The following is a 19,943-nucleotide window of genomic DNA, read 5'->3' on the forward strand; positions in this document are numbered from 1 at the left end:
GCTCACAAAGAACTCAGGGAAGCTCCATGGCTCATCCTTCCAAAATGAACCAGAATCAGTACAATAAAAGAAATCATTATTCTATGCTTTTTAAGGAGACGGAACGGTATCCAAAGTTAAGTTCTTGAGTAAATAATGAAAGCATTAATAAAAATATACAAAGAAGAAATTACCTCAGGCTCATATTTAAATCCTCTCTCCTACTGTTGTTCAAAGGCAGAATCATAGAATGTCCTGAATTGGAAGGGACCCACGAGGACCATCAAAATCCAGCTCCTGGCCCTGCACAGGACAACCCCGAAGAATCGCACCATGTGCCTGAGAGCATTGTTCAAATGCTTCTTGAGCTCTGTCAGGCTGGTGCTGTGACCACTTATCCAGGGTGGAGCCAATGCCCAACCACCCTCTGGGTGAAAACCTGTTCCTGAAGAACCTTTTCCTGATATCCAACCTAAACCTCCCCTGACACAACCTTAAGGCATCCTTTTGGGTCCCATCACTGGTCAACAGAAAGAAGCAATCAGTGCCAGCCCCTCCACTTCCCCTTATGAGGAATTTGTAGATTGCCATCAGGTCTCCCCTCAGTCTCCTTTTCTCCAGGCTGAACAGTGACCTCAGCCACTCCTCATACAGCTTCCCCTCCAGACCCTTCACCATTTCCATTTCCCTCCTTTGGGTGCTTTCTAACAGCTTAATATTCTTCTTATATTGTGGTGCCCAAAGCACTGGAGGTGAGGCCACCCCAGTGCAGAGCAGAGCAGGGCAATCCCCTCCCTTGGCCAGCTGATGATGCTGTGTCTGATGTCCCCCAGGACAAGATTGTCCCTCCTGGCTGCCAGGGCACTGCTGACTCATGTTTAGCTTGCCAGTATCCCTTTTCCATGGTGCTGCTCTCCAGCTTTTCATTCCCCAGTCTATCTGAACATCAAGAGTTGCCCCATCCCAGGTGCAGAATATGGCACATGTCCTTGTTAAACTTTGTATTGTCAGTGATTGTCCAACCCTCAAATTTCATATGGAAGCACCTAAACACTGCCATTCAATTTATGGCACATAAAACTGTTATTTATTTCTTTGACAAGTATCCAACTTGTATTTTGAGCTTGATTTTCTTTGTGTTGTCTATTACTTGGTACCATATGTCACTGATAAAAATTTATTTACATGGAGAATGCCTGTAGTTAGAATCTTACTGAATATAATGAAACATATCATAAGCAGCCACAGAGAAGTCCATCAAAACTTCAGTTGCTTAAGGGGAAAAGATTCTAAATAATACTGGAGAATAACTGTACTGACAATGTGTTCCCAAGTACTTAGGAACAGTTGTAGAGATCAGAAGTCTAGTTGTATGCAATCACTAGATACATTTTAACACCTTCCCTGGGGCCTTGCTGCAATCCAGTATGTTTTAGTAATAGTTGGGGTGTAAGTTGACTTATACTTTCAGCTCTTTTACTCTTATGTCTGACAACATCAGGACCAAATAGAGGACTCCTCAGTAACTATGATATTATCCAAGAAGAAAACATATCCTCCAAGAAAAGAAGTGATTAGGTACTAATGCAAACCTCAGTGAAACTTCCTTTTCTGGGAATCCATCTCTCATTGTCTGCCTTGTCACATCTACGGTCCCTCACACCATGAGCTGAAACAATGGGTGTATGCTAGCAAAAAAAAGTAGAGTGGGGTCCCCAAATCACATTTAATATTATATATATGTATATATATATATATATTTCATATACATGAATTAATTGCCTCTGTTGTATAAATAAATTTGAAAGCACATACTATGTCCATATTGGCCTTTTACTTTGGATCAAGAGGCTGCCTTTGAACTGGACCTATAGGTCAGCTCAACTTACCACTTTCAGGCTCTCATCAACAAATGGTCTCAGCACTCAGACTGGATTAATCTTTGATAATAAATAAACTAAAGATGTGGTTTGAGCAATGCAGAGAAGTCACTTCTGGGCAGTAATTGCTCCGTGGGGACTGGCATGGCCCTCTGGAGTGGGCAGCTGCAGGAGCTCCGTATGGAAGAGGCAGGGTAGGGTCTCAAAACAAGGTCCCATCCTACCATCCCAGCCTGGGAGCAGGACATGCCAGAGAGCAGTAATTTACATGGTGCAAGGGGTGGGACTGGAACTAATGTGGTGCACACCCCACAAAATCTGTATAGTGTTGCAGGGGTTTTGTTTTAGAGATCTTCACAACTGGCACCACAGTATTTGCTTTTGTGTAATTTTGCCACATCTCTTGCTTTAGACCCTATCCTTTCTCTGCAGAACAAAGGCAGATAGATGTCTAGAAAGGCTGCTTCTAAACTTGTCAATGTGTTTCCACTGTGGGCAATGAAAAGAAAAAGGTCTTTCCTGGCATAGTTTGAATTAATTGTGTGAAACTGACTTAAAAAATACTTTTTCTCTGACTGAAAGTGCATAGTAGAATTAGGTCAGCTGTGGTAGACACATACATCTGAAGTTAGGTGAGACAGCTCTCATATATACTGAAAAACTAGGCACAATTTAGTCATATGCAGCACAAAACAGTATGACAGATAAAAGGGTCTCTTCACAGATTACCAGGTATGTGAATTCCCCCAAACTAGCCTCAAGGTGGCTTCAACCATTTATTTCCTCAAACAAAACAACTGAATAATGACTTAGAAGGCTGGCTTCAAATGCTGTTGGCATAAAAATCATGTAGTCCTGTAACTCCTAAAGATTTATTGCAAGTAAACAGAGCCAAACTCTATCATTCTCACACCATTAGTTGTCCTTAGGGGAATCATAAAGCTTGCTACCTTTATACCTGGAGCTGAGAAGTGAAATAGAAGCTGAAGTGCAGTTAGAAAATAGAGCTGAGACCACTTAATTCCTCTTTCACACACTTTTCCTCACTACCCGTGGCCAGATACTTTCCTTTGTGTCACTTCTGGCATTTTATTGAGCACCATGTTGAACTGATCCATCTCTTGAAGTCCGAAGATAGTCCATTTGCCTAGTCTTTCCTGCCCTTACATTCCCTCAGAAAAATAAAATAAAATAAAATAAAATAAAATAAAATAAAATAAAATAAAATAAAATAAAATAAAATAAAATAAAATAAAATAAAATAAAATAAAATAAAATAAAATAAAATAAAATAAAATAAAATAAAATAATTTTTTTTTGATGACCTCAGTGAACATTGGAGCTAGCACAGGTCTCAGGGCAAGCAAGGGAGGAAAGAAGAGGCAGCTAAAAAACAGGGGCAAGGTTACATGTTCAGTGGACTCAGCCACACTTTTGACTTGTACCCAGGACAGCAAAAGACTTTGCTGGCTTTGTCAATCTCCTAAGTTAGCAGTGCCACCAGAGAAACTACTTTATTGGGGTTTTCAATTATATGGAGTGCTGGCGATGATTTTCAAGGCTGCTTCATTTATATAATGACTCAGGAAGGTTCCTTATCAACTCCTGAGAACTGATACTTAGCATAGATGTGTGACTTTATATACAAACATTAAAGTACAGAAATTTTCTCAGTGTCTTGGTCTAGAAAAGTGCTTCCTTGGTAATGGATATCCACAACTGACTTGAGCTGTATTTTCCTCACTCTTCATAAACTAACAAATAAGTCCGCTGCTTCTTTGGAGGAAGTGTTGTGCTGAACACTTAATCTGGTTTATCACATGGCTGCACAAACAGTTGTGAGAGAGAACAAGGCATGGGAAAGAACTAGTTCCAAGGACAACACCCCTCCAACCTAACAATAGCTCTGGGCACCTTCTCTACTCAAAAGCAAGAGCTGCTTGTCCAGGTTGTCTGTATAACACCTGGAAGTCAGTGAAACATAGAAACCAGTAAAATGAGTGAGGAAGTGTCTCATACTAGGCCTGAGGCCAGAATCCTCCACCCACTTGGCATTCATAGTTAAAGTCCCTTTTAGACTTGGAGGTGAAACTCATTTCAGTCATTTAAAATGAAAAACTGAGAAAGATCACAGAATTATACGCTATTGGACAATGAGCTGAATGTTGTGAAGCTGAGATAGAAACCACAAGACTCAATATGGTTATTATTGGGTCTGTCCTATACCAAGAGTAATCTACAGGTCAAATTCAGGGAAAGATGTGTGGCCAGATCCTACAGGCAGGGTAGAGAAGACAATTCAGAGAGAACTCCTAAACGGCAGCAAAGTTCCACACAGCTCAGTCATGTCAAGGCTTAGGGATACTTTGTGTAGGCTGCTGAATATTCCTTTGAGTGCTCAAACAGTCAGGAACAACTCTGAGGACCACATGGCACCCAAAGTGTCAGCTAGATACCAGATCATAGGCTTCTTCATACTGAAGAGATACCTCGGTACATCTACATCCAAAGTAGAAGGTTCCTAATATTCCTCATTTCTCATGGCTGACAGGCTCAGCTGTGACCTGTGGTAGGTCTTTTTTGGAGCCATCTGGAGCGGAGCAAACTGTTCTCAGAACCAAGACTTTGCATTCCTTAGAAGATACAGGGCTGAAGACATCCAAAACAGATTAGAAAATCAGGTCAACTGGTATGGAATACAGCGGGTCAGGTATGAAGTGCAGAGCATTTTATCATGCTTCCCAAAGTCGTCAATGTTTTCTGTGTGTATTTGTTAGTTAAATTGTATTGGAAGAACTCAAGCATGTTTGATACCTGACTGGTTGATTTAAGTCTCCATCTCTTTTGTTAATATTACTAAGAGAGATAATATGACTAGAACAGATTTACTTACTCAGTTTTGGTGCAGTTCTACGGGTTAAGAAAAACATATGCCTTTGAGATCTGATACTTCAAACTCTTCAGATTGACTTTAGCTGCTTTCTGCTCTACTGTCAGACTTAGATTACCAGTAAGAAGTCCACCCATTAACAATTTGCCTGGTTCCACAGTAATTTTGTATAATTTATCACTGCTGTTTTTACTGTAGTCCGACTTTAACTTTCAGCTTGTGACAAATGTGCTCTTTTGTTGAATCTTTTATCTGCAATTTTTCATGGAACTTTTTATATGCAAATAATCTTGTTTTGAGCATACTATCACTGTTACATAACCAAAGAGGTAATTTATTCTACTTTGGAATACCCAGAATTTCAACCGTGAATGCCGAAGTCTGATACTCTATTATTTGTATCCTCTTGATGACAGCTTGGTGGTGATAATGAACCTTCCTGCTCTGGCAATGACAGTGTTGCTGTCCATCTTCTTTGTTGTGGCCTTTCACAGTTATGAATCTTCATAGTATGTATTAGATGTAAACAGAATGGTCAGTTGATAGGAATGCTTTCATTTGGCCCAGGAGTTGCACTTTGGGCTCATATAACAAAGACAATAGCTTTTTGGAGCCAGCTAATTGCTTTGCACAAAAACAGTTTGTTGGTTACCCAGTCACTTGGCTGCAAAACATTCCATATTTTATAAAAGCTCATGACATAATATTGCAACTGAAACAGGTTTTTAATATAAAATACACCTAAAAGATTAAGCAATAAACATTGGGAAGTAGAAGATTGATGAAAAAACCAATTATTGTATCAACAATTCTTTAGAAATTATGCTTTGAAGTACATTAATGAAAAGAGCTCGATACTTTCATGTACAGGCTTTAAGATTGAATTAATATCTGTGAAATTTAGCCAACTAGTCATATAAGCTTTAACTGGTATAAAGCAGAAAGACAGGCAGTTCCAGGACTTAATTAATACAGAAAAAAACCATTTGGCAGATTTCTCACTTTCTCAAAGACTGTAAACTCAAGCCATCTGATGTTTGTATGTTTGAAATCTGGTGAGGTGAATCTCACCCCTAGTGCCAAGACTGGACTGGGATAACTCAGGACTTAGGTGTTGCCACATGTCTCAGTGAAGCTGCAGCAGGAAGACAGTCATCAGAGATCACTCAGGTGCATAGCTCAGAAGTTAAAAAAAAAATAAAGTTGTTATAATATCATTATATAATCAAATGAAATAGAGTGGACAGGGTTCTCAGAGAGTTTCCTTTGTTTGTTTGCTTTCCTCTACCTGTTATCTTACAGCAATCTGGCTATAGTCGTAGATATCCCACAGTTAGCTCATCCTTTGGGAGAATATCAAAGATTTGGCAATATACTCCAACACTATTAGGTGATTTATTCAAAGCTGAATCTCTCTATTACTGAATTCTAAATGTAAATGTATTGTTTTTTCTTCTCACATGAAAACATTAGGCCTTATTCTCAACAGCTTTGGCAAGGAGAACAATGTTTTATGGTTTCAGACCAAGTGTAGCAATTACAGCAAGGTGCAGTCCTTCAAGATAAGCATTTGTAGCTGGTAGATTACCATGAAAGTAAGGGTATTTCAACGAAGCCCCTTTCCCTCCACACTCTGTCACTTTCCATTACTGACAATCCATTGGCGTGGCATGCATGGACAAAATTCCCTGCACACTGAGAGCTTGGGGATCTCATATCTGTTTGTTAAAGTAACAGTTGCATTTAATCAAAAGCAAAATCCATCCTCCATTAATAAATAATGTATACATCTAACATTATAGTCAAGCAAGAAAACACAGACAGTTCCAGTTTTTGAGTTCCAGTATTTGAGTGTGACATTTGCCCTTTGTAAAAGTTTTACTGCTGACTTATAAGGACATCACATTCATGATACATTTAGGACTCTGTGGAGTCTTGGGCTTCCATTATGGATTCATATAGGATTTGGAGACAGAAAATGTCTCTTGAGCTTTAGGCTGGGATACAGGCTTCAGCCAAACAGGGTTGTGTTGAAAATTACACAATGATGAGCACTAAACACATCTTCATAAGAATGAGTGGATGGGGGGAAAGGAGGAGAAGGGCTTTTTGAAGGGTTCCTATTCCTTAAGGATTCAGATCATCTAATAATTCATCTAATGCAATCTAAACATTCTCCCCTGTATCCTATATTAACAAAAAAATGAAAAGCTACAACATTTACAAAATTTCAATCAGATTCCAACCTAAGCTATTGACATTTATATATAGAACACCATATGTTTACTTTGTGTTTTAACTAAGAAGGAGTTTATTTTACTGATTTCTTTCTACACAAGTATTTTTATAATATTTCAGGAATTTTTATATATTTCTAAGGATGCAGATAAGGGCTACTAAATTTTCAAACTCAGTAGTAACTTCCATTGATATTAGTGAAAGTTGGGTATTAAATTGAAAATCCTTTCTACATTTTCCAGCACTTAATACACACTTTTTAGAAGATGGGTCTTCTTTTATGAAATTAGTTCATATCTTTAAGCATCTTTGAAATTTATGGAAATGGTGTAGAAAATGTAAGTGTATCCAGGCTTCTATTATGAGTGGGAAAATAAGAGAAATATCTTATTCTTTGTTTGCTTGCTGAAAGACAGCTATTGCTATATGAGATTCCCTAGGCTACCCAGACATTTTCAGATAACAATGGAAAACCCATTGACACTTTGGAGTCTAATCATGTTGTTATAGTGCATCTCCAAAGATACAGGGGGCAACCAAATGAACCTCTAGGATGCAAATGCCAAATCTTAGAACTAACTTAAATTTAGGTGACTAAAATGTAGGTACTGATCTATGATATAAGATATCTAAGATTCCTCTTAGTCAGAGGACATCTATACAGGGTTCAGCTATATCAACATAGATATGTAGTGTTGTTATATGTAGCTAGACACCAGTTATTTCTCCAGTAATTTTTGTTTCGTACATTCTTTTTAAAATGTCATTCAGAGATGTCTTAGATACTACAGACCACTTAATATTTCTATAGATGACTAATCCCACATCAATTCAGTCTAGTCAAAGGGGCTTAAGGAGCTATTTATCCTAACCTAAGACACCAAAATCTGGTCATCTGAATACCTAAAGTAGCTTGCATATATGACAGACAGTTAGCTACCTACACTGAAGAAATCAAACACAAGAGGTAGATAGATCCCTTACTCTGGTGATGTTTTTATAAACATGGATGTGTCATATCAATTTAGATGCTTCCCCCTGCAATGACAGCTTCTGAAGGTACAAGATTCTGATGTCTGAATGCACTGTACAGGCATCTGCAGGACAGCTCTCTGTATCCTATCGTATCCTATTGTATCCTATCATATCCTATCGTATCCTATCGTATCGTATCCTATAGTATCTTATCGTATCCTATCGTATCCTATCGTATCCTATCGTATCCTATCGTATCCTATCGTATCGTATCGTATCGTATCGTATCGTATCGTATCGTATCGTATCGTATCGTATCGTATCCTATCCTATCCTATCCTATCCTATCCTATCCTATCCTATCCTATCCTATCCTATCCTATCCTATCCTTCATATTTGGAAATTAGGCAAGACACAATAGCTGTAGAGATAACTTTTCTACCTCTACTTTCTTCAGGCCAAAGTCTTGCTTTTACTATGCCCTGAGCACTGCCATTTCCTTTGCTCATGCTGATGGCACAATCCAGCCTTGCTGAGAGTGAAGTTACAGAATTTTTCTTTTTTAGCTTGTCTCTGGCAACAGCAGAAAGTTGCTTCAGTCCACAATTTGACACAATAAGTGATGATAGCATTAACATTAAAAGACTAGTGAATATCATGTAATTGAAACTATGATCATATTAAATTATCTGTGATTGAACATATGACTAAACTGTTGCAATATTCCTGAAACATATTTGACTTTTTAAATGAAAGTGTAGTCCCAGTAGAAATATTGGTACTAAGATTTAAATTGCTCAAATTCTAGCTTTTGATATATTGCTCTTAAGTTTCACATGTGAGAGTAGTCACAGACCTTTTGAAATTATTATATACAAGTTCACCTCCCAAATATTCAAATTACTATTGTAATCCTTAGTAGGAAGACAATGTTAAGTATATTTTCTGTAAATCTGATAACTTTGTCTAAAGTTAGACTAACACAAGAATAGTATCTTACCAGTTTGCTTACCAATTTGTTTCTGGGTTCTGTGATTTGAACATTAAATAGCTATATCAGACAGAAAATCCTTTTCACTCTCATCACATTCAGCCCAACAACTGTCTGATCGAGATTCTTAAGAAGTGTTTTGATGGGTGAATTTGAACCTTTTCCTTTTTACATTTTCCAAGAACACTATGACATTCGAAGACCATTCTTTCTGCATATGTTGTACTTATCTGGACTGAATTCTCACAGAGCTCTTTCCTGTTTGCTCCGTGTATTGACTGCTCAGCTTCACCAGTCTGTATGCAAGCATCCTTGGAAATACATGTAAGCAGTAATGTTACGGATTAGACATTTTAATGCAATGTGCTAAGAGTATCTCATTGCATATGTTGAATTGAATTACTCTTTAGGCATTACTATTATTACTATTTTATTGCTATAGCCATTTGTGTATCTTCCAGTATTTTCCAGCAGCAAAAATAAAAAACTTCTGGGTTTGATATAAAATTTATGGTTATGCACTTAAGTGCTTTTTAATTTTTACTAGAGTAAAAAAAAAAAATAAAGCTACAGTACAAATGATGAAATATTTTCTGGTTTTATCATAGGAAATAAGATAACACTTAGAAATACTTTGCTAAGAATGCAGTGCTAAATGGAGTTTACCTCTGCATATAAATCCCCATCCCTTATGATACCCAAATGTATTTATAATACTTCTCTGTTTTTATTCTAATTTGCAATCTAATTTGTTTAGGAATGGAATATGTAGCCATGAAATCAGATATTTTTGGTTTTACTCTTGTTGATTTTAGTTATTCTGATCAGTATTAGAAAAAGAATCAAAATAAATTAAAAAAATTCTCTTGACCCCTTCATAATGACAATATTATATGGAAAGATGTTGATATATATTTATTTTGCCATTTTCATTACGAAAAAAGCAAAGATCTGCTGCTCACTTTTTTGCACAATTATGCATCTCATAGTATACTAGATCTTCTGTTGTGGCTGTAATAATTAAATGGACAGTTTTCTTGGTAAAATAGGCATCCAAAGTATTCCTGTTTCTGCAAACAGGGGATCGGTTAATTCTGCTTGATACACAGAGCATATCCATAATGGATTCAGTAACAAAGCATGACATCAAATCTATCTGCAGAAAAAAATCTAAATTTTAAATATCAAATGCTTAGTCCTTATAGACTTCCTAGATAGGAGTTTCTGAGATCTCCAGAGGGAAGAGCTGCCCAGCAAAAACTAGGGCCATAAATCAGGCAAATGTGAAGTAAATTTGAAGGTAACCATGATGCACGGTGCATCTCATACAGTATTTGCAACATTAGAAATGTATGTTCCCGTATTTCCCAAAATCACAGAATATTCTGAGTTGGAAGGGATGCACAAGGATCATCAGGTCCAAATCTGGGTTTCTTGCCAAAATCTGCCCATCACAGAAGTGCCTTAACTTGCTTTCTCCAGAAAGGGGGCTGTTTCTAGGGAGAAAGAACAGTGAGATACACATTCTTTGAACATAACATCTACAGATTCATAATCAAAAGTCTTAGAAATTACTTTGAAAATTGTAATACGAGGATGTAATTTGCCCTATATGGGACAACAGCTATGCATCTATAATGTTCAGTGAAATCTCTGTTTCCCTCAGCCTTTTTGAACATCCCCATGATCATTCATTATGTGCAAAATTATTTCAGTACTTTCCCCCATAGTAACAGCAAGTGACAGCACTCTGTGTACTGCAGTGTTGCAGCACTCTTATGCCATTCAGTTCTAAGAAATGTAAGCAGCCTTTATGTACATTAAAAAAAAATTCAATTAAGCATTGTGTCCCATTTTTCAGCACAAGTATTACCTTCAAGCAATAAGGAATAAATCGCTTTATAGCTGGGAAAATACCCAAGGTAATTCAAGTCATTCATACTGTTATGATCCTTGTCCCTGTGACACAAAATTTACTCACTCTGCAGTTATTCTGTAATGCTGATAAAAGATAAAAAATTTCCCTTTACAATATTTCTAATATTTATGAAGACATATCTTGGGTTTATTCAAGACTTTTTTTCTAATCTAACAAAAATTCCATTGTGAATTTGGACGAGAGATGAGTCAATTTAATACATGTGAATTAATGTATGGGTCATCTTAGTGAGAGTCAGAAAAATGTTTTGTTTCCTACATATCTAAGGAGCATAAGCAGGTTGAAAATTATTTTGGCCTAATTCTATTTTAAAATTATGTAATCCATACCTAAACCCTTTTCTTTTAGGAGAGTAAAAATCAGTGTGATCAGCTCTAATAATTTTAATAAAAAGAGCTCACAAAATCCTGTGGTAACAACTGAAATTTTAAGCCTTTACATTATGGTTTTTTCGTTATTGTTGTTGGGTTTTAAATATATTTTTCTGGGTTTTTCTTTCTGGATTTATTTGTTCTGTTTTGTTTTAGCGTAAAATCCAAATTCTTCGTGCTTAATAGAGGTTTTTAGATACTTCTGTAAATTTATCTAGACTATTATCAAGTTTCATACTCACTCCTTGAAGCTAATAATCCTTTTTGTCTTTTCAATCCAAGCTCTCTTTATTTCCTTCTGATTTACTTTCACAGGATTCTGAATCCTTTCTTTGATATTTTGCATCTGAAAGGTCCCTCTTCTCCTGTGATGGGGAACAACATGCAAGTTCATATCAACAAAATGTCAAACTCTCTCTCATAGTTTCATATGGGAGATAAAATCAAACTGCTCTTCAGGAGGAGGATGGTCAGTCTCTCTCTGAAAACAAGTTAGAAGATACCATGAAGATACCATTATAAAAGATGCTATGAGTCCTAAATGATGTGGATGTGAAAAAGAATAAATGAGAAGACGTTACATACAACATGCAAAAAACCCCGTGAAAAGCAGTATTGAAGCTGGCTGTATGCAGAGGTGTAGCAAGGAAGTTAGGCACGTCAGACAAAGAAAACAGAGCAAGAAAAAACCTCCAAGTTAAAAGGAAACAAAGTATGAGGATGAAGAAAGGCCAGATATTCAAAGAGAGATAGAGACAGAAGGTATTAAAGGTCTGATGATTCACCCAAGGATTAAATGAAAGTATGTTCCACATATTTCAAATTACCATTTCAAAGTAATATTTGTGTCCACTCAACTTGTAGGATGGCTGCACTACACATATGTACTTGTAAAAGTATATATTTACTCAATTATACTATAGTTAAATATACATCTGAAGCTACAATAATAACCTTGAAAAGTTCTTGGTCTCAAGAACCTTTGACTTGTCAATGCACAGCTTTGCCATACTAAAGGGAAGATAAGAAAGTCAAGAAAATTTAAAAAAAAACTGAGAAAGGTATTTTTCCATGTCATCATTTAATGTAAATGTTTTGACAGATTTTTGAGGGCCTGACTCCTTAACACGTGAAAGTGTCAAAGAGCCATAGTGTAAACATGAAGACCAGATGCTGAGTAGCTAGCTGTATCATAGATCTAGCACTGCACAGCTACATAACAGCCTTTCCCAATTTCAAACTTAGCTAACCGATAACTCCTGCATCTCTTTCACCAGAAATCTAGTTTCAAAAAACTAGATTTGGAACTAGATTTGGTGGAAAGGAAAGAGAATCTTGGCATTGGCCTATGATTGGCATTGGCCAGGGTTTTTACGCTGCAAGCCCAATATGAGTGCTGTTTATTGTTGTGTGAAGATTTCTTCTGATAGCTGTACATCCAATCCATACACAGAAAGACCATAGAACCTCTGTCTGGTTAAAGGTTGAAAACTGATGAATTCATTGGCATTTGGCCCACCTATTTAATTCTGTCTTATGCAGCTGAGCAGAATATAAAGCATAATACTATTCAAATATCTCATCACAACAAAAAATATTACTGACCTAACTGAAACAGGAATATCCATATCACAGATATGGATTACAAATGACATTTGATGGTCCTGATTAGTGCAAAAAGTAATAAGAGTATCCCCTTGATGACAGGAAAAGACACATGATTGAAATGGGGGAGAAGGGGGGGAGTTGAAGAAGAATTGTTATACACCCTAAAGAAATTTAAACAATTTTTGTAATAGTTATAGCACATCAGTGATATTTTCCTTATTTGGAAAAATGATTGTAACTCACCGGAAAGGTTTATTATGGAGCTGAATAATTTATACCTCACCATTATATTTGATGAAAAGTAGTCAGAAGACTGTTAACTATCTTGATGTAAGTCAGGCACTGATTTGATCCCAGTGACAGCAGAGCATATTTTGTTTTTTTGTGGATGAGATAGAAGTAGTCATTGGAAGAAATCGAATTTTTTTTTTTAAAAAGCCTTCAATGTAAGAGAAAATTTTATATAATACTTACATTAACACCATATATGGCCATGCTCACCAGAGTTTCCATACTATACCTCTCAGGTCATTTCTGTCCCAGCATTATGAAAATGTTAAATGAAAAATACTAAGACTGATAGAAACAACCTTTTTGTCACCACAAGAATTTTCTAGACTCATTTCACAGAATTTGTAGCAGTTCTGATGGAACAAGACCAATTCAAAACTGAAGGGCATACTTTGAAAATGTAGTCTTGAGAAAGTAGTCCCTACCCATGGCAGGAGAATGGGAATAGAGGATTTCTATCTTAATTCCCTATGAATGTGGCCCACTTGGGGTACTGTTCACACTTGAAATCCCAATTCAAAGACCAGCAGACAAGATCATATAACACAAAAAGATATTTGTTGACAGAATGTACCAACAGCTTTGTTAGATATTTTCACTTTTTTAACTACCATCTGCAATAGGTCTTAGAGTATATATTGGCATATTTCATGCCTAAATACTGTAGCAAAAATATATTTGCTGAAACGCCAGTAGTTGCTTTTAAAGGGAATAAAAGATATTAAAGATCTCTTGATACATGGTAATGATGCTAAATATATCAACAAAAGTAATTTCCTAAGTAGTCCTAAGCTAAAGTGCTTTCTTCTCCTAACCACAAACAGTTTATAAAATGACATTAAGACAAAATTCACTTATCCACTCCCTGGTTGGAGTCTTTGGATAAAACACAGACATCACACCTTTGTGACTGTAACATGCTTTTTGAAATGCCTCTGTTTTACAGTTTACCCATAGAGAAAGCCTGAAAAAATCTGAGTTTTGAGCATGAAAATCCACCTGGGACGAATTACACATCTCTACCTGGAACAAAGGATTGCCTGGAAGGTAAATCTGATCTAAAATCTGGCTTAACATAGATAGGCACTGAGTTTCTGGTAGTAGACATATGGTTAAGAGCTTCAGTGCTGAATAAAGAAGCTCCCAGAAAGCTCCTCAGGCTACAAGGATTCTCCCTTTGACATTGGCTCTCTGTAGGAGGTTCTTCAGGGTTGATTATGAGCAACATGGCAGATATCCACAGGAGGAAAATACAAGTACATCCATTGCTTTGGGTGTAGCACAGGGTGCACTTACTTGGACAGGATTTGGACCTCTGTGAATCAATCAATTTGCTCTGATAGAATAGGATTCCCAAGCAGGTGTCTGAGATTGCACGTGGCACCTGAGTGCCAGCTAAAGCTGAAGATGGGCTCAGGCCTCCTACACACCATGTTGTGTTTAGTGATACTCCATACAGGTATCTTGGAAACCTCAGGGTATGTGAAAAAGCACTCGATTTTTTCCAGAGAAATCACCACGAATAAAGCCTGTGTTGGTGACACTCAGCAGAGGGGATGAATTCAGGTGCTTATCTTCAGAAGTGCAGATATCCTTCTGTAAGGGACCTGGTGTCACCTGCTACAGAACCTCCTAGGATTTTCAGGCAGGCTGTTCTTCTGTGAATGTTTGATCGTGCTTCCCAGAATGATGGGATTCAAAGTGCCTTTGGGAGACCTTTGCTACACCCAATATTGAAATAGCCTTTATATGTGCACTGGTTTTAGCTGGAACACAGTCAAATTTCCTCATAGCACGTGATATGGTGCCATGTTTTGCATTTCTGACCAAACATTCTAATTTTTGAGTAGTGCTGAACAGTGTCTGCCATTGTCAAAGTCTTCTCTGTTTCTCACTCTGCCACGATCCAGTGAGTAAACTGGGCCAACATGAGGCTGAGAGGGGACAGAACTGGGCAGATGACCCAAACTAACCAAAGAGGTGCTTCATGACTCACAATGTCGTGCTCAGCAATAAAAAGGGAAATGAGGGGGCTTTAGCTACCTTTTGCTTGGCACTGGGCAGGGTGTCAGTCTACTGCTTGGAAGGTGGTGAACAATTGCCTTTGTATCAGTTGTTTTGTTTTGTTTTCTGTTCTCCTTTCCTCTTCCACCACCCCTCTGTTTATGAAACTATTTTTTCTTGACTAATGAGTCAATTTTTTCTTCCCTTGTTCCACTGGTGGCAGAGGGTGTGGAAAAAGAGTGAGCAGCTGTGTGGCACTGTCTGTCAGGGTTAACCCAAAAGAGTGTGGCATGAACAAAAATATTATTTTTGTATCCAATTTTTCAGGTTACCACCGTTCTCCTGGTTTGAATTGCCCATGCCTGAGACAAAGATCAGAAAAAACAAATGGTATTGATTGGCAACAATTGGCAAACTCACCAGTTTTGTGCTTGAGGCCAGACTGGGAAGTAGTCACACCATCTCTTGTCCAAATTAATCTTTGTTGACTGACATTTACCTTTAACTACAGTGCTGCACCTATTCTAAATCACAACAGGAAGGCACATTTTAGAGGACAGAATGTGTTGTGGCCAAGTTCTCTTGGGTTGCACCCAATTAAGGCTCCAAGAAAGATATGAACTCTGTTGAAGGGTGTGCCGTCTGTGGTTTGGTTTTGTTCCCTTCCTGGAAACCTTTTTCCTCCCCCTCTCTCTCTGCATTTCCAGACTGGCTGCCAGTTACATCTGCTTTCAGCAATTGAAAATTTGGATGGGTAAACAGCACAGATGTGACTGCAGAAGCTGCAGTGTAAGTCACCCCTTTGATCTTAGGGGATGTTCTCAATGGTGACATATCTGCAGAGGCTGTTTGACTGTTTGGCGAAGGCCAGCAGAAGTTACTGACCCTGTAATCAGTGTCTTGTTCAGCATGTTCCATGACAACAGTCCTGTAGTTAAATGCTATCCCCTTTTTTGGAAATTATATTTTCCTGTTATTTAATGAAAGGCTTCTAAAATTATTAGTCATCTGTAATTCACTAAAAATGGAGGAATTAACTTCTTCCACGGATATGATGAAGAGCCAGTTCTGCAATTAACTGTATAACCTGTGAAAGTTTATTGAGGACTCTAGAGTTGTTTGGGCTGTAGATTACTGAGTCATGTGGCACAGGAACTCTATAAGGGAACAGAGAGGAGACGTAGTTGAGCTTCACACAATTCTATCAAATATCATGAGATCTCAAACTTGTTTGCTACATAAAACTTGACCATCCTGGACTTTGTATCTATGAATCATATCTAGGTTACTGTGCATCCAGGCCTAGTATCAGGCAAGGTTTTTGGGTTGCGAATTGTAAGGACAGGTGATTCCAAATATCTTAGCCCCCAGAGACACCCCTGTTTGCAGCACTCCTCCTTTTAGCTGAGGGGTGCCACCCCTTCCCAGCACAGGGACTCACACAGCGCCAGGTCAGCTGCAATTGCAGTAAAGCTGCAATTCTGGATCCTGTCAGAAGAGAGTAAGGCCATATAGAATACCCAATTATCCCTGTGTCCTGCATAAAGCATCTGTGTCCCCTAACTAATCTGGGCTGCACGTTGAGGCCAGACTTGGAGAAATAATGTGTTGCAACATCTAGCCATGTGGCACCAATCCTTCAGCCAGAAAGCAAAGGTGGTTAATAATAGTTCACGTATAACCAGGAAGCCTACTCAGCTACTGTTGTTTCTTAAAATGCATTTTTCTATTATAATGAAGCTTCTTATTCAGCAGAGTAAGCAGTGAATGATCCAGTGCATAAACTTTTGTGAAACTCAGTCTGCTGTTATTGGCAGACTTGGAAGGCCAATAGAAAAGATCCTTGGCCATCTAATAAAGGAAACAATGTTTTTGTTTGTTGAGAGGATTTGGAGTTTATTTATGTGCTGACACCCTGAGTAGAAGAGAGGAGTATGCAACAAAAAGGGGTTGACAGGGGCAGCTGGCCTGCAAAGAAAAGATAGCTGTTCCTTAAACAGATTGCAACTTAGTTATTTATTTTAGTATTTTTCCTTACAATGCCATTGGAGTAGTTCTCTCCAGCAGGTATTTTTCATGTCATCCGTTTGGTATGTAATGGGATTTCTGAGGGTGGCTAACATGCATCTGATTAATTAAAGAGTTGCCACTGGAAAGAATCTTCTGCTGTGTGTGACCTGGTGACTGACTGCTTGGAGGAAAGAAATCTGTGACTTGGATATAAAAATTATCAACTGAAAAAGTTTATGCAAGTGACTTGACAGAATTATATAAAGCTAGTCTCTCAAGAAAGTGCTGCTTTTCTTGATGTTCTCCAATCATTTCTCTTTCTAAAACCTTTTTCCTATTTTTTTATTCTTTTTTTCTGGTGCACTCAGAGGCTGCACCAAGATTGAGGGTTGTTGCACTGAGGAGGAGAAAAACAAATCCTAGAATATCCAAATCAGACAGGCTACTTTGATGAACAGTTGTATTGAAACTTCAGGCTAATATTTCTCATTCAAAATAAGACAGAAAAAGACAGGCAAAAAGATTTTTTATTTATTTATTTTCATTATTTTATTTTTCTTCAATTTTTATGTTCTTCTTTTTATTCCTCTTAAGCTTACTTCTTTCCAGTCATTAATTAGAAAGAGTTTCAGAGCTGGAGATGGGAGCTGTCTTTGACTAACCTTCCCGATTACGGGCAATGCAGAGGGCGAAGGGTCTAGAGAGCAAGTGATACGAGGAGCAGCTGAGATGGCTGGGCTGGTTTAGCCTGGAGAAAAGCAGGTTCAGGGGAGACCTTATCACTCTCTACAACTACCTGCAAGGAGGTTGTAGCCACTTGGGGTTCAGCATTTTCTCCCAGGCTACCAGTGGTAGCACAAGAGGACATAGTCATAAGCTGCACCAGAGGAGGTTCAGGTTGGACATGAGGAATAATTTTTTTACTGGAAGGGTGATTAAGTACCAAAACTGCCCAGTTAGGTAATGGAGTCACCATCCCTGAAGGTGTTGAAGAAATGATGGGGGATGACAGTGCCATGATTTAGTTGACAGGGTTATGTTCAATAATCTTGGAGGTCTTTTCCAACTTCTATGATTCTATAAAACCATTTCCAGAAAAGTATTTCAATTTATATTTTACGTCCAGAAAATTTCAATGGAAAGGATAAAATTTTGCAACTTGTTTAAGACTTGTCTTGTAGTACTTACAATAATAGCTGTTAACATGAGACACTTACTCTTCCCTTCTTTCCTCCTCATGAGCTTTGGAAAGGAATGTAACATTTCAGAACTGACCTTAGGTCCATCTTTTTAGACACATTATATATGAGACTATTACTACAACATCTTAGAGTCTCATAACATTTAATAAATTCAAGCTCATAACTTCCCACTGATTTAGAGTAGTAATTATTCACTGTGTTACACTGTTTCCCATATTAAGCCATCCCAAATTCTTTTAACACCTTCTAATTAAAATTTGCTTGAGAGACTTGATAAACAAAAAACTCCTTCTTTCTGAATATTAATAATAAAAAGGAATATTATTTCAGGGAGATGCAAATATAAGTGAAAGCTCTGTATGCTGAGAGGTAAAGTCTCCAGCTGTCACATGGAAATCTATAGTTTTATGTGTGGTTACTCCTTTTCGTTCACTAAACAGTTTCATTATGATAGGAAAAAATTTCTTACAAATAGTAAGTGTAGAAACACTAACTTGCAGGCAGTTTTTTGAACTGGAAGGGTTAAAGGTATTTGAGGGCAAAGAATGAGAAAAAATTGGTGAAGCCTGTGAGTTTTAAGAATGAACATCAAGACATGGCTAGATAGAGGTGGGACAAAACCACAGTGATATCATAGGAAGAGATGTCTGAACCAGAGAAATTCTGAATAAATATGAAAACATAACTGAATAAATGGGAGTAGTTCAACAGGAACTTCATCTGTTGGTATGGGTGGAGGCTGAAAAAATTTTGCTCTAATGCCACAAAAACAGTGAAAAAACAAGTGTGATAGGATGAGAGACAGATTAAGGACAATTAGAAATCTTAAGAGGTATATACTGTTTTTTCTCACTATTCATATGTTACAAAAAGTTTCAACTTTTCTTTTGAAAAGGGAATATAGTGGAAGAATGTATATAATGTAATGTAATGTAATTAAATTAATGAATTTATATAAATCAAACTTGAGCTGACTTTAGGAAGTCCAATCACTTTTAATCTATGCTTCAGCCTGAGTGTAAATTTCTTTAATGAATATTTGGACTCAAAGTATTTAAGAAACAAATCAATTATCTTGAAAAATTATGTTTTTATATATAAAAGCTATAGGAATTTAAGAAGATTTGGTATTATTTTAATGGAAGATTTCCATTTCTGTGTTTTGCTTCCAAACTGGTTTTCTTTCATTAAACACTACCAGCTCTTAACAAAATAAAAATAACTAAATTTCAGCAATGTTGAGCTTTTGAACCATTTCGTAGGAAATAAGAATTTCACAAAACTTGATTCAACCCCTGATCTGTTGAATCAAGTTAAATGTCTGCTTGATCTTCTCAGTAAATTCATTCTGGTCAACTTGAATAACATCTCAATTAAACACCTTCCTCCCTAAAGATCTTTTGCAGTACTCCCTGGTGTTCTTCCCCCAGCCCTGATCTCTCTTTGTATGATGGCTCCATTCACATCTTTTAAATACTGCCATTTCTGACAGCTTTGGATAGACTATGTTTTTCACAGCAAACTGGCTGGCGGGTGTGGACTCTCTTGTTATTTTCACTCTTGA

The sequence above is a fragment of the Prinia subflava genome, chromosome 3, assembly GCF_021018805.1.
Source record: "Prinia subflava isolate CZ2003 ecotype Zambia chromosome 3, Cam_Psub_1.2, whole genome shotgun sequence".
NCBI classification, from domain to species: Eukaryota; Metazoa; Chordata; class Aves; order Passeriformes; family Cisticolidae; genus Prinia; species Prinia subflava.